The 12,612-nt window shown below is 33.9% G+C and overlaps 1 protein-coding gene across 3 annotated transcripts in view; it reads left to right on the plus strand.

Annotated features, from left to right (window-relative positions):
- Positions 1 to 1,028: 1,028 nt before the first annotated feature.
- Positions 1,029 to 12,612, plus strand: part of LOC129786358 (uncharacterized) — a 73,810-nt gene continuing 62,226 nt past the window's right edge. Inside the window, exons 1-2 of one of the 3 annotated variants that reach the window (XM_055821318.1) lie at positions 1,029 to 1,520; positions 5,092 to 5,312. The gene's annotated coding sequence lies outside the window, so the exon portion shown is untranslated. The remainder of the gene's footprint in view (positions 1,521 to 5,091; positions 5,313 to 12,612) is intronic. The other 2 variants (XM_055821328.1, XM_055821336.1) reach the window with 2 other exon arrangements.

A 12,612-nucleotide genomic window follows, 5' to 3' on the forward strand; every position in this document is an offset into this window, starting at 1 on the left:
TCTTGGTTATTTACGAGTAGGTAATAATTTTCGACCAGTTTATATACAACATTTTTGTTATATGTACAAAATGAGCTTAATTCTTGCAAATAATTCTTTAAAGCTCAAAACTCTTTTGAACTTTAATTTATTTATTTTTAAATCTCTTTAATTTATCAACAAAAAAAACTCAATCAAATTAAAAAGTAATTTATATTTTTTAATTAACCAATTTCAAAATAGAATTAATTCACAAAATAATCAGAAAAATCAAACGTTGAATTTCTGATGAAATTCTACATTTGGGAAATACCCCGTAGTATATTTTAATGGTCACCTGTTGATTGTGGTGTGAATCTGTGATGCGAAGAATATTCATAAAGGTTGTAAAATTAGCTACGGGAAAATGCTTGAATGACTCCACTATATAGTTGGTATTCTATATAAGTAAATATATTAATAAAAACTCGTCGAAAAAATTAACCACTCAAGGTATGGCTAAAAAATAAGTGAATATTTTAAAGAGATCCTTGAAAAGAAATTGAGAGCTTTTACAACTTTTCACAGATATTCTTTTTAATGAAAATTCATTGAATATTATACTTAATTATGATCCATTTCATTTATTTAAGAAATTAGATCTTCAATCATATAAATTTCATAAATCAGATATTTTAAAAGAAAATTTATTACTTTACTTTTTAACTCTAAAGAAAAAGTACTTACATCGCAAATCCTTCAAAATTAGGGATACCAACTACAGCAATAGGCTTTGGTTTACCCAAGACATTTTCTCTCTCCCGGTGTCTCTGCAACAGTTTGCCATCATCTCCGTTCATCTCTCTCTTCATCGTGGTCTTTCCATGATTGTAAGCCGGGCTTCTCTCCTTCCAGCTCATTCAGATTATATATAGACATTTTGTATATAATAATATATAGTGTCTTTCCAGTCCATTCCAGCCATGTCGTGCCAGAGAGAGTTTTCTTGCTGTATCGCTCTTTTTCGCTCCACCATAAAGCTGTTTTAGCCACACAAATACTCCATTCACCGTTTCTTCTTCAGTTTATCAGAGAACTTGGCGGTATGTAGACGTGAAGCTCGCGTGGTTGCGGAATTGTTATTTTCCTGCCCAAAAATTTATAAGTATATCAGTCTGACGAAGGGAGAAAAAGCTCCAGGATTCAGAGGAAAGCTCACAAAATTGTTTCGTGCTATTTGGTAATCAGTGAAATAAACGGAAGAGGAAAAACGGTGACCAAGAGAAAGGAGTTCACCGTCTTTCTAAAGTGTTTTGTGGGAATTTCCTCGAAAATACCCGCGATATGTATACTTTCGTGTGCAATGTAAAATTATATTAATTGGTGTATGTGTGCATGGAAAAAAAAGTTGGAATTCAGTGCTATAATTGCGAGGGATTTTGCATGATAGTTTGTGGATGTTATAACAAATATCCCAAAGTGATTTGTTTGTGAGCATTAGTTGGGATTATCGCTGAAAAACAATATTTTGAGCTCGATAGAAAATTTTAAATAAATCCAAGGTATACCATACCTATATTAATTCCATCATATTCGAATGGTGTCTATTTACATATTTTCGTGATTTTGAATTTCTGTTTGTCTTTTTCCTCTCTATATCTCTCTCTTGTACCCCACCCCATTTCATGATACAAATTCAATATTATGGAAATTCTCGAAATATCGCGATGGTGTGTCCGCCAGCAAATACAAATAACAATAATTGATGGAATACATTATGAGTGTTTCATAAATAGTGACGCAGCCCCAGACGAAATAATTAAAATTTGTACCATTTCACATGGGTACTTCACCTCTATGTGAAAATGGAAGTTAACAATTTACTTTTTGGGATGTTTCTCAATTCCTGAGAACGCAATATTTCACACATATTGTACGGACAAATTCACTTTTATTCCCACAACAAAATAAAAATCAAGAGTGGCGAAAAAAAAACAATAAACTCTTGCTTGCAAAACTCACTGAAGAAATCAGTTGCACTCCAAAGTACTTCTCTTTATTAGTTGGTATACCACAATCGTGGCATACCAAGTATTGTAATCGTCGGAAAAACCGACCATCTCAGATCGGGCTCAAACTTGGTATGAGCACGTTTTAGACATCCCACATTACGAAAGTGGTGGTGGAAAAATTTTGATCCGGCCGGCCGGCCTGCCGGCCGGCCGGCCGGCCTCTGCGCCAAACTTTACCTTATAACTTGAGAACAGTAACAGATAGAGACTTCCGGTTTGAAGTTTTCTATAGAAATGTGGGTGTAAATTTTCATTTTTTCGCATTTTCAAAATCCAAGATGGCCGCCGTCCGCCATTTTGAACTACCGTTTACCACTTCCCTTATAGCTAGAGATCTGAAATTTTAGTATGTTGTAGGGCTCAGTGGGACGTTTTCATCGATAATTCATACTTGAAAATCGGTCAAGCCGTTTAGCAAATATGGCCGCCTAAAGCAAAAAGTGTTTTTTCGATATAACTCGTGAACGGCTTGACCGATTTTGACCATCTTGGTATCAAATGAAAGGTATTGAGAAGCCCTACAACTGTCTAAAACATTCCAAGTTCCAAAAATGGCCGCAAGAGGCGCTAAAATCAAAAACAAAAATTGCCTAACTTTAAGGGGCTATATCTCCGAATCCCCATCTTAGATTTCCTTGAATTTTTGATATGTTGTAGCCTGACTTAATATCTTTCACCAGCCCGAAAATGAAGAAAATCTATGTCGCCGTTTAGAAGATATAGCCATTTGAAAAATTCTTGAATTTGAAAAGTTCTAAGAGCCATATCTCTTGAACGGCTTGTCCGATTTGGCTCAACTTGGTATCAAATAAAAGGTTTTGCAAAACTCTACAACTTTCTAGAACATCAGAAACCTCTAGAACCATTCCTTCAGGACAAAAAGTGCAAAAAACTGTTTTGGTAGAACAAAAATCTGCCATTTTGTGTTCTGGAGGTGACCTTGAAATGTATCGAAATATATATCAGATTATAGCTTATTTCAATATCTTTCCATAACTAGTCAAGAAATTTCTGTAGGTCTTATAGAACTTCAGATATGAGCATTTTTATCTTTCATATTGATGAATTTCATAAAAAAAATCAACTTTGCCTACTGATTCTGCTCACAAATTAAATTACAACGCATAGACTGACCCATCCGCGTTGTGGTATACCAACTTTAATAACTGGACGCGTTATGATTGACTTTCTTTCTGTTGCACATCATGTATAGGAAAAGATTTTTACTCTCATTGAACTCAAAAAGAATCTCTCATAATTATTTTAAAAAGTACATGCAGCAGTGTATGGTTAAATTAATTTCCTATTTTTGGAAAGAAAACTTGTTCTTAATGAACCATTGAAAATTGCTCTTGTACAAAACACTTTGTGCTACATAAACACTGTATGTACTGCAAACGAAACATGAAGAGATGGAAAAACTATAATAAATGTTCGCAAGTTGTAGCAAATGGGATCAATGAATTAACCAATACACTGCCACCCTCTCAGTATATTTTATATCATTTATTTGTAGATTTTTCTAAAGGATAAGAAAGGTTTTTATTAATCTATAGAAAATTAAATAATTTTTCTCACATAAAGATTTCGTAAAATAAATTTAATTCCTATGCAAAAGCAAAAATTCTGAATAGAAAAGAAATTCCTTAAAAGCAAATAGAAAATTTCTCTGTTTATGTCAGTTACATATTTTTTATTTAACAATTTTCAGCAAATTAAATCGAATATATTTTTTTTAAATCATCAATAGCTGTGGTTTGCCTTTACTCAATGAACCCATCCAGCAACATCAGATAAGGACTTTGACCGTGAATGTAAAATACATAAACATTACTAATTAATTTATTTACAACGATTACGATATTTAGCAAACTTCTTGGTAACACGCATTCCATCCCCTCATCTCAATTTGCACAAATATCACTTGCTCTCAGCGCGAATTTTTGCGCAATCTTATGGGTAATTAAGTGGCGCGCGCATAAATTCCATATTCGGGGTCTCATAGGCTGGATGGCGTCGAAGTTCTCGGCGGCAACACTGATCACCAAGAAATGGCGTGTTTTCTACCTCACAGAGGTGAGACACACAGCTCAATCATGGGTTCTAATACTCGTACAAATTTCTCTGTTCAATTGAGACAATCATGTATCCATTGGCGCGTGAAAAATGATCTCATGTGCCCGTAATCGCGAAAAGATGTCCAATTTGGCGGAGAATGATACCATATGGGGGGACAAGGATGGGAAAAATTGATATTTTTTGCTAAAATGCTGTACCCATTTGCAATTAAAGCACCGTTAAGTGCCATGGGGGAAGTGAAATTGATGGAAAACGAACCATCCGGGAGTAATATATCAGTTTGGTGCCTGCAGATTGTTTTCACGCGGGTGTTTTTCAAACCATCTCACTTCATGTCTTTCATCCATTTACTATATGACTCGCACCCACACACCAATACAATTTTCTGCAAAAATTCCACGCTTCAAAGGTGCCAACTGCGGGGCAAAGTTTGCTGTAAATTGAGATTGCCACAACTTAAATTCCAATTAATTCTTTTTCAACAACATATGGCAGGTTGTTGGGTGCAGGAGAGATCATTTGAACCAGTTTGACTAAAATTGGATACTATTGGTGATTTTTTTCTCACAACCGCGCTCTCCTGAAAGTCACATGCTTTCAAGTAAAATCACATCCATGCCTTCCATGGCATTTTTCCAGATAAAAAGATTTTCTAATTTTGCATTTTCCACTGGCATAGCAATATTGAGAAGAAATTGTATTTTCTCTCATTGAGACAGTTTGTGTTTTTGAAGAACCTTAATATAAATTTTAAAGAAATTTCTTTAAAAAAAATTTAAATAAAAAGTTTTCTCAAATAACCTGGGGCTGCAAATAGTTAAATTAAAAGTAAAAAGTTAGATCTAAAATCTATGAAATATTCATTTTTAATTATATTAGCATATTATCTCATATGAAAAATCAATTTAAATTTTATATTGTGTATTAAAAAGTTTTCAACTAAAATATCTCTTTTTCATTTTCTACGCCATGATCATCATAGTGGAAGTTTGTTTTAACTAAAGTGAGTAAAAGCCGGTGTGTGAGTGAGAGGACAAAATATCCGGACAAATATCTCTTACACCGCCGAAGCATTTATATACAAGTGAGCAAACGACCAACAAAGCAAAAGGTTTTACTTGAAAGTTGTTCAGAAAGTCGAAAATGGAAGTTGCAACTTATGGATTTGCCACCAAATATGCCGACAGGATGTCATCTTATTAGGTAAGTCTATAAAAGTAATATTCATTGAAGTTGCTGATAAACTCTTCACTCACATTCATTGTCGATGGGGTCTTCAAACTCTCACTTTGTCGTGTGAAAAGCAATGCGGAGGAATTTGTGGAGGAAATTGTGCGATTAATTGGCTATTTGGAATTGCCATAAAATTATTTCGTATCTCTATAATTGTTTCACTGGTGGTTGGGAGTAAATGAAGTCTTTTGCACTTGAATGACTTGTCACAAGAAAACGCTATATAAAACAATAAATTGTTTTATTTGGGGCTTTTTCCAATTTATGCCTCATTTCATATTCTATTCACGCGGCCGTGTGATTTTTGTGATCTTTTTTTCGCTCAATGAATTCCCTATCATTTATTCAAAGTATTAACTCATACAATTGAACGTTCAATGCACAAAGTATATCCTATTTTATGTACATATATAGTTTGGAAATAAATATAATGAAAAATTAAATGGAGAATTACTTGTAAAAGTATATATACGTACATAATATTCTTCATTCAGTCGTCATGGTCGAATTCATTGCTGTTGTATTATTACTATATTAATCATAACGAATTATGCACGAAATTTTATTGTTGAATGGAAGCCACAGAAGTGCCATACTTCTGAAGAGACGTGACAATTGAACGTATAGCGCGCAAATACAATTGATACATAATTCGACAAACAATCACGATATTTGATATGTGTTGTAGATATGGAAAGGATATTTTGAAAAAGCCACATCATTGCTTTTCAATTTCATTAAAACATGTTTAAACTTACATTATGTGCTTAATATTGGCATTGATTGTATTTTATGAAAAGGGATTATTTATTTGGATTTTTTTCGTTATATTCTGGATTATTCTGAATTAATCCAAAATGGCTATATAAATTCTAAAAGTAATCCACCAGCTATATTATGAAATGAAACATGAAAAATAAAATGAATCAATTTTGTTAAATTAAAATTTTTACATTAGTCAATTCTTTCTAAATTCAAATGTTATGCTAAAATTATTTGCATTACATCATGTAAGTAATTAATGTTGGGTGTTGTTGTTTATTTTTTTACACTAGCTGTATTTAAATTAAATTAAATGCATTCTTTAGTGCCTACACTCATCATCCTATATCTCATAAATGGAAAATAACGTCATCATGCTTTTAAACATTGTAGTAATTTCCTGTACAGAGACATGCTTCATGGTTATTAGAGAGATCTTAAGATACTGCGAAAAAAAAACATTTTTATTATTTAAAGAAAAGCTAGTTAAATTCACAGAATAGTGGTTCATAATGAATCGCTTTTCTTTTTGTGAAAATTTCCAACTTGCAAAAAGTGGTGTAATGTACACCATTAGGGTATAATTGTGCAACCCTGCTGGGATAGAATAGAGACGCGCGATGAGCATCATTTTGATGAAAATGTAATTTACATGACCATCAACAGGAGATTAAAACGTGATTGAATGCAAAGGTTTACAGTAGGGTGAAAAACCTTCTTTTTTCCCTTCATCGTGCCTGGAACCATGGAAAAAAGGAAGTTTTTTTTTCAAGATGCTGCCGGTGAAGTACATCCCTGAGAGTGCCCCATTGAGTGGGTTTCCTTCCACATGGTGTGGAATTTGCTTCAAAGTATAGCCATTCCCTCGCTTTTTAACCCATGGGTTCCACTCCCATTCTCTCTTGTGTGTAAATTGTCACATTAAACCGCTGTACGAGATAGGGGGGCGGGGTAGTGTATGAGGAGCAGACGAGTGGAGTGTCATCACCATTGGAATTCCCGGGGATCTTCCTCTCTATATCCAACATTCAGCACTTTATGTGGCTTTTTTTTTCGATCGGTGCCGCTATTTTGCTCCCCTTTGCCCAACCATATCCATTTTCCGAATATCCAGAAATATCTTATTCTGGGATGATGTGAAAAGCTTGTCGAAATTTTCAATGGATCTCTCTCACTTGTTGGTCGATGGAATCGTTCAATTTAAATTCACCAACACAAACTAGTGTGTATGCCCATAATACCTAACATATGTATAGTGAGACCATCGAAAAAACTTTAGCAAAGTTTTCACCTCCTACGTAGCCGCAATTGCACATAAGATGGGCAAAAGGATGTTTCCGGCAAAAATATGGATGGAATGAGCGGGATGGGAAGGTGAAAAGAGAAGTGTAGATTGGAAAAATTGTGTGAAGAAGGTGAATTTGTCTATTAGATTTTCTATATCTTTGACGAAGAGATATGAGAAGGGCAAAAAAGTTCATAAATATCCCATTTCTTTCTTTCCAACTCACTCTTCTTTTTATTTTATTTACTGTGTGCGGTTTATTTTAAATCTATACGTGGCACATTCTTTCTTCCACCCACCTACACACCCAATTTTTTTTTGCTCTTTCTCTTACAAAACTCCTCCGAGTAATCCATAATCCATACGGTTCGTTTGTCGACACAGCGAAGAGATCGCGAGGGACGTACAATGATGGGGAATTGAGGTGCGTTTTATAAGACAAAAATCGCTTGAAGGGGAACAATTGTGTATGTGGCTGACTATGTGATTCTAGGTGGTGTGTACATAAAAGAGTGAATTGAGGTACAGGGAGACAGGTATGATAGAGAGAAATATACGGTGTAATGAAGGAGAAACATTGGAAGGAATTCCATAGCGCACCAAAAGAGATTTTCTCTGCACATATGAGTGGCATACAAATTAGTCTCATTTGCATATGCATCACGCACAGAACATATTCTTTCAATATTGTCTCTCTTAGCACCACTGAATAACTCACTCACCTGAAAATGTCTTCATAAGTGAACTTCTTCTGGTTCTTTTTTTTGTACTTCTTCGTCTGCCCTATCTAACACAAAGGTATTCCCACTTCCGAGGATGAGTGAAGACTTGACTTTGGCACGAAATTCACGGAAATTGAAAAATTCTTCATGTCTCTGAATTTTGTTTTACAACAAATAACATTTTATACTTCCAACTCGCACCAATGCAAAGCATGAGGAGCTATATTGTGATCCATTGTTGGACGCACCCAAATTCTTGATTCCTAAAAAGAAGCGCAAGGTAATAAAGAGAGAAAAATAAAGATTTCTTTACCAGATTTTTTTTAAATAAGAAGTAACTCAGTTATCGAGAGATTGTAATATCTGACACCTACTTCTGCCTACTTTCATATGTTCATTTTAATTGTTAACTTATTTTTTTTTATAAATTATTTTAATCTTTTGAACAGAAACTCTTAATAATTCTCAAGAATCACTTAAGATATGACAGAAATGTATGCAGCACCACTATAAGTATATAATCTGCAAATTAATTTGTATATATCATACGTGTTATGTATAGGAATGTTGGCAATCTGCAAAATCTCGCACCTTAATTCCACAGCAGTGTCCAAAAACAACTCATAATGTTTTATGTTACTTGACTGTGTGAATAAAAGAATTTTTCCCGGTATTTCTTATGCTATCGCCCAACGGTATCTCAACGATACAAAAGCAATGACAATGACTTCATATGACATAGTTATATGTATATGAATGTACATTTACATTACATACATATATGTTGGAAAGAACTCTTACATGGGGAGAAACTTACAAAAGTTTTGATGTAGAACTCAATTGAGTTTTAGAGTGGAAAATAAAATTGAAATTTCGCTAGCTTTTAGGAAGCTGGAGGGGAGACAGGAAAAAGATGAATGGTATAAAATCTCTGTCACTTCATCAAAATGTCTAAAGTATAAAATTTGCATCATAGCACCGGAAACTTTCCTTAGTTTGTTCATGCAGCTTCACATGCATAATTTGTTGGAATGTCTCCTTGTAAAGGAATTAAATGGGTGGAGACCAAACCATTCCAGGAATACCATTTGTGCTATATACATACATATTGGACGTAGCCCCAAGTAATGTTTATAGGGAAAAATAATATGCTGCAATAGGGGAACTATATGGGTACTACATAAAATTTCATTTAACTAGTGTACACATACAACAACAAAAAATGTCGCGGAGAAAATGTAAAATGAAAAAAAAAGAAAACAAACTTATGGGTTGTCAAGTTTCATAATCCCGCATTTCCGAGTACTTTGAACTTCTTCGCGCGTCTTCCTTTCCGTTTTGTGGGCATACGCGATACTACAAGTAAAAAAATCAGCCACGGAAGAGAGGAAAAAATAGAAAAATCAAATTTGCCAATTGGGGAAAAAAAGAATTGTGTCTGTGAATGCCACTAAAAAATGCTGGAATTTTAAATTGCCATAAATTTTCCATGAATGATGTGCTTGATAATATGAATGTCAGCACGACTGTGATGCTATTACGTTTCTGCAACTTTGCACATTATCATGCTAAATGAAGATAGACACTGCAACACATTGTTATTTAAATTGAAATAATTAATTTCTACATCTCTGATTCGGACATTGCTAATGGGATTGTCTTTCTCCTAACTCCAGCTTATAGGACAGGTAACAGATGATGTGTTAGAATTTCATTAAAGAATTTTTACCATTTAATTCTTGAGACTGTTGAGAATCTCAACTTGAACGTACGAGCAGAGATTGAAAATTCATAAAATCGTAATAAATCTTTTAAATGTTTAATTTTAAAAAATTACAAGCAAAATTAGTTTTGATAAAAAATCTAACCCCAAAGTACGAGAGGTAAAATGAATCTCTTATGCTACACATACATATATCAATGGAAAGATAAAATCTTGAATGCATTCATTGTGTGACTTTTGCTACAATACTCAATTAATCATACTTGGTGGTGGCGTTTTAAATGGCCATCACAATTGAAGATGGCACGCCTAATTAGAATTTAATGTTAACAATTAGAGAATGCAAGTATTAGTTGGTAACGTTTTGGCCTCATTTGCAACTGTCACAAGACTCATCGCATTTGATTACGCCAGATGATCCCATTTAGACGGTGTGTGTGTGTACATCCGGAAGCATCTCTGTAGCTTCGAGGCGCGAAATGAGACACTTGTGGATTGGTAGGAAGGAATCTTTTCTGACCACTAATCAATCACATCTATCATAATGTTATACATTATTTACACATGTGCCCGTGTGATTGACAACATTGTGGTTCATGAATCTCCGTCTTCTACTCGCGCACATCATGCCTCTAAGAGCTCAAGATAAGCAGCAATTTGTCACGGCAGATGGGATGGTATTATTTGTAGCGCAATTGGAAGCGCAAAATAAATTTGTTTTATGATAAGAAGTTATCTTATATAGGATTTCATTTCTAAATTCATGGGGGTTCTACTTAATTTACTGCTTAATTGAGGATTTTTTTTATCAGCTTGAATCCCAAAAATCATAAATTTCTTAAAGAGGATGTATAAAAATGTACAACGATGAGTAATCTACTCGGAAAACAACTTGCTGAACCTCACCTTGAGCGAAAGTTCTGTGGTAATAAAATAAAAGCATAGTGAAGTAAATATCCGAGATTTTCTCGTCATAAACAAAAAAATATAATGAATGTGTATACAAAATATCTTTATTTATAGGTGTGCAAAACAATTTGAAATTGATTTTCGTTAATACAAAGATTTTATTATTGTTTCTTCTGTTAACACACTACGCAAATACCAACTGGTTTCTTATAGGCAAAATAGCTCATTTTCTTCGTTTCTTTGCATAAGATATTGCAAAAGAAAAGCGTCAGTTATATATAACTTCTACTAACAGCAAAAGATCTTAAGAAATTTGAATTTTTTGTTGTAGATTAATTTTAGGTGACTAATTTAAATTTTATCTTCTTCCTCAAAAAAATTAATGTTCTCTTGTTTTTGGACAAATAATCCAAAAAAAAAGTTTTGTGACGAATGAGACGACACTGTGAAAAGAATCATTTTCATTGAAAAACACTGCGGCTTAAAAAAAAGAGACTGCTAAACCACCACACAAAGTGATGACAGACGCGGAGTCTAAATTTGAGTAGCTTCATACGTGCTGGATCCATAGATGCTATTTTGTGGGAGCTATAGCTTAGAGTGTGGGTGAACATATTGCGAAATACTTCCTGTTGCTGATGGTGCGTCGTGTTTTTCTGCAACAAGCGCAAAACTGGCAAAAATTGATCAATGAAATGTCTGTTGAGTCTGTAATTTTCATTAATAAAAATTAAGTTTGCCTGTGTGTTGGGGCAATAAGCAAATGATCATAAATACAAATTGTATACAACACACTAAAATGCTTCTCAACCACGCAGTTCTTCTCCATTTGTGGCTCCATCTTCTCCCATCAAACTATTCCGTTGATGAAGAAAGGGAATGCTGTATTAGTTTTATTTATAAATTGCGTCGCGGTTTATTTTAGGAATTTATTACTCTTCTCCACTTTATTATGCACGATACTCGCAAGAAGAGCATCTCCAAAAAAATCTGTTGCTTCTTGTGTGAGTATCACTGTATATAAATTTATTATCCCTCCCAATTTATCTTTTTTTTTATTCTTTCCTACACAAACTTCTTCTCGTCTGTAGTGCGACAAGAAAGAAAGCCAAAAAAAAAGACGTTTTCCGAGACGAAAGTAAAGGGACCTGTGAGTCTTTTAGTGAAAACTCTTCATTGAATCACGTGCCAAGAACTATTCTGAAAGTATCTCACGTTGCTCCATCTGAAGTTTTTCTTTTCTTTTCCTTTATACCACAAGATGTGTCCCACCTATTTTCCCCACAAAGGCACATTAACTTTCTTGAGTGATTTTGAGAACGCATGTTCTGACAAATGTAATGGTTTCTATGCAAGAAAATAGGGCAGAAAGACGAGATTTCAGAGAAATATGTAAGGCAAATTAGAAATTAATTGAATCAACTCAGAGCATCTTCCTCCATGCATCTAAAATTATACTTTGTGCTATTATTTTCGTCACTAGGGAAATTGGACAGAGGATAAAAAGAGCCTCTCAATAGGAGGGTATCATTTTAATTTAATTGTGATTAGTCTCAATCAATTTCGAGTTTATGTAACACACATACAACATGAGTGTTCACCCAAAGTTGCCACAATACAGTTAAGTCAAGAAAATAATTTTCCAGAGATCAATTTAATACAAAAAATATACGACATTAGGATATTTATTTTTCTTCGATAAGGAAAATTTCCCTTTAAACTCTATGTTTTAGAATTTTATCTGATTGTCCAAAATTCAGAAAATAACTACACATTAGTCATAACTAAATAATTATTTCATAAAGCGTCAAAATTTCTTTCATGCAACTGTAATCTGTAATAATTTCAAGTGTATGAGAGAGTCAAGAG

This window comes from Lutzomyia longipalpis, chromosome 1, assembly GCF_024334085.1.
Source record: "Lutzomyia longipalpis isolate SR_M1_2022 chromosome 1, ASM2433408v1".
In the NCBI taxonomy this organism is placed as follows: domain Eukaryota; kingdom Metazoa; phylum Arthropoda; class Insecta; order Diptera; family Psychodidae; genus Lutzomyia; species Lutzomyia longipalpis.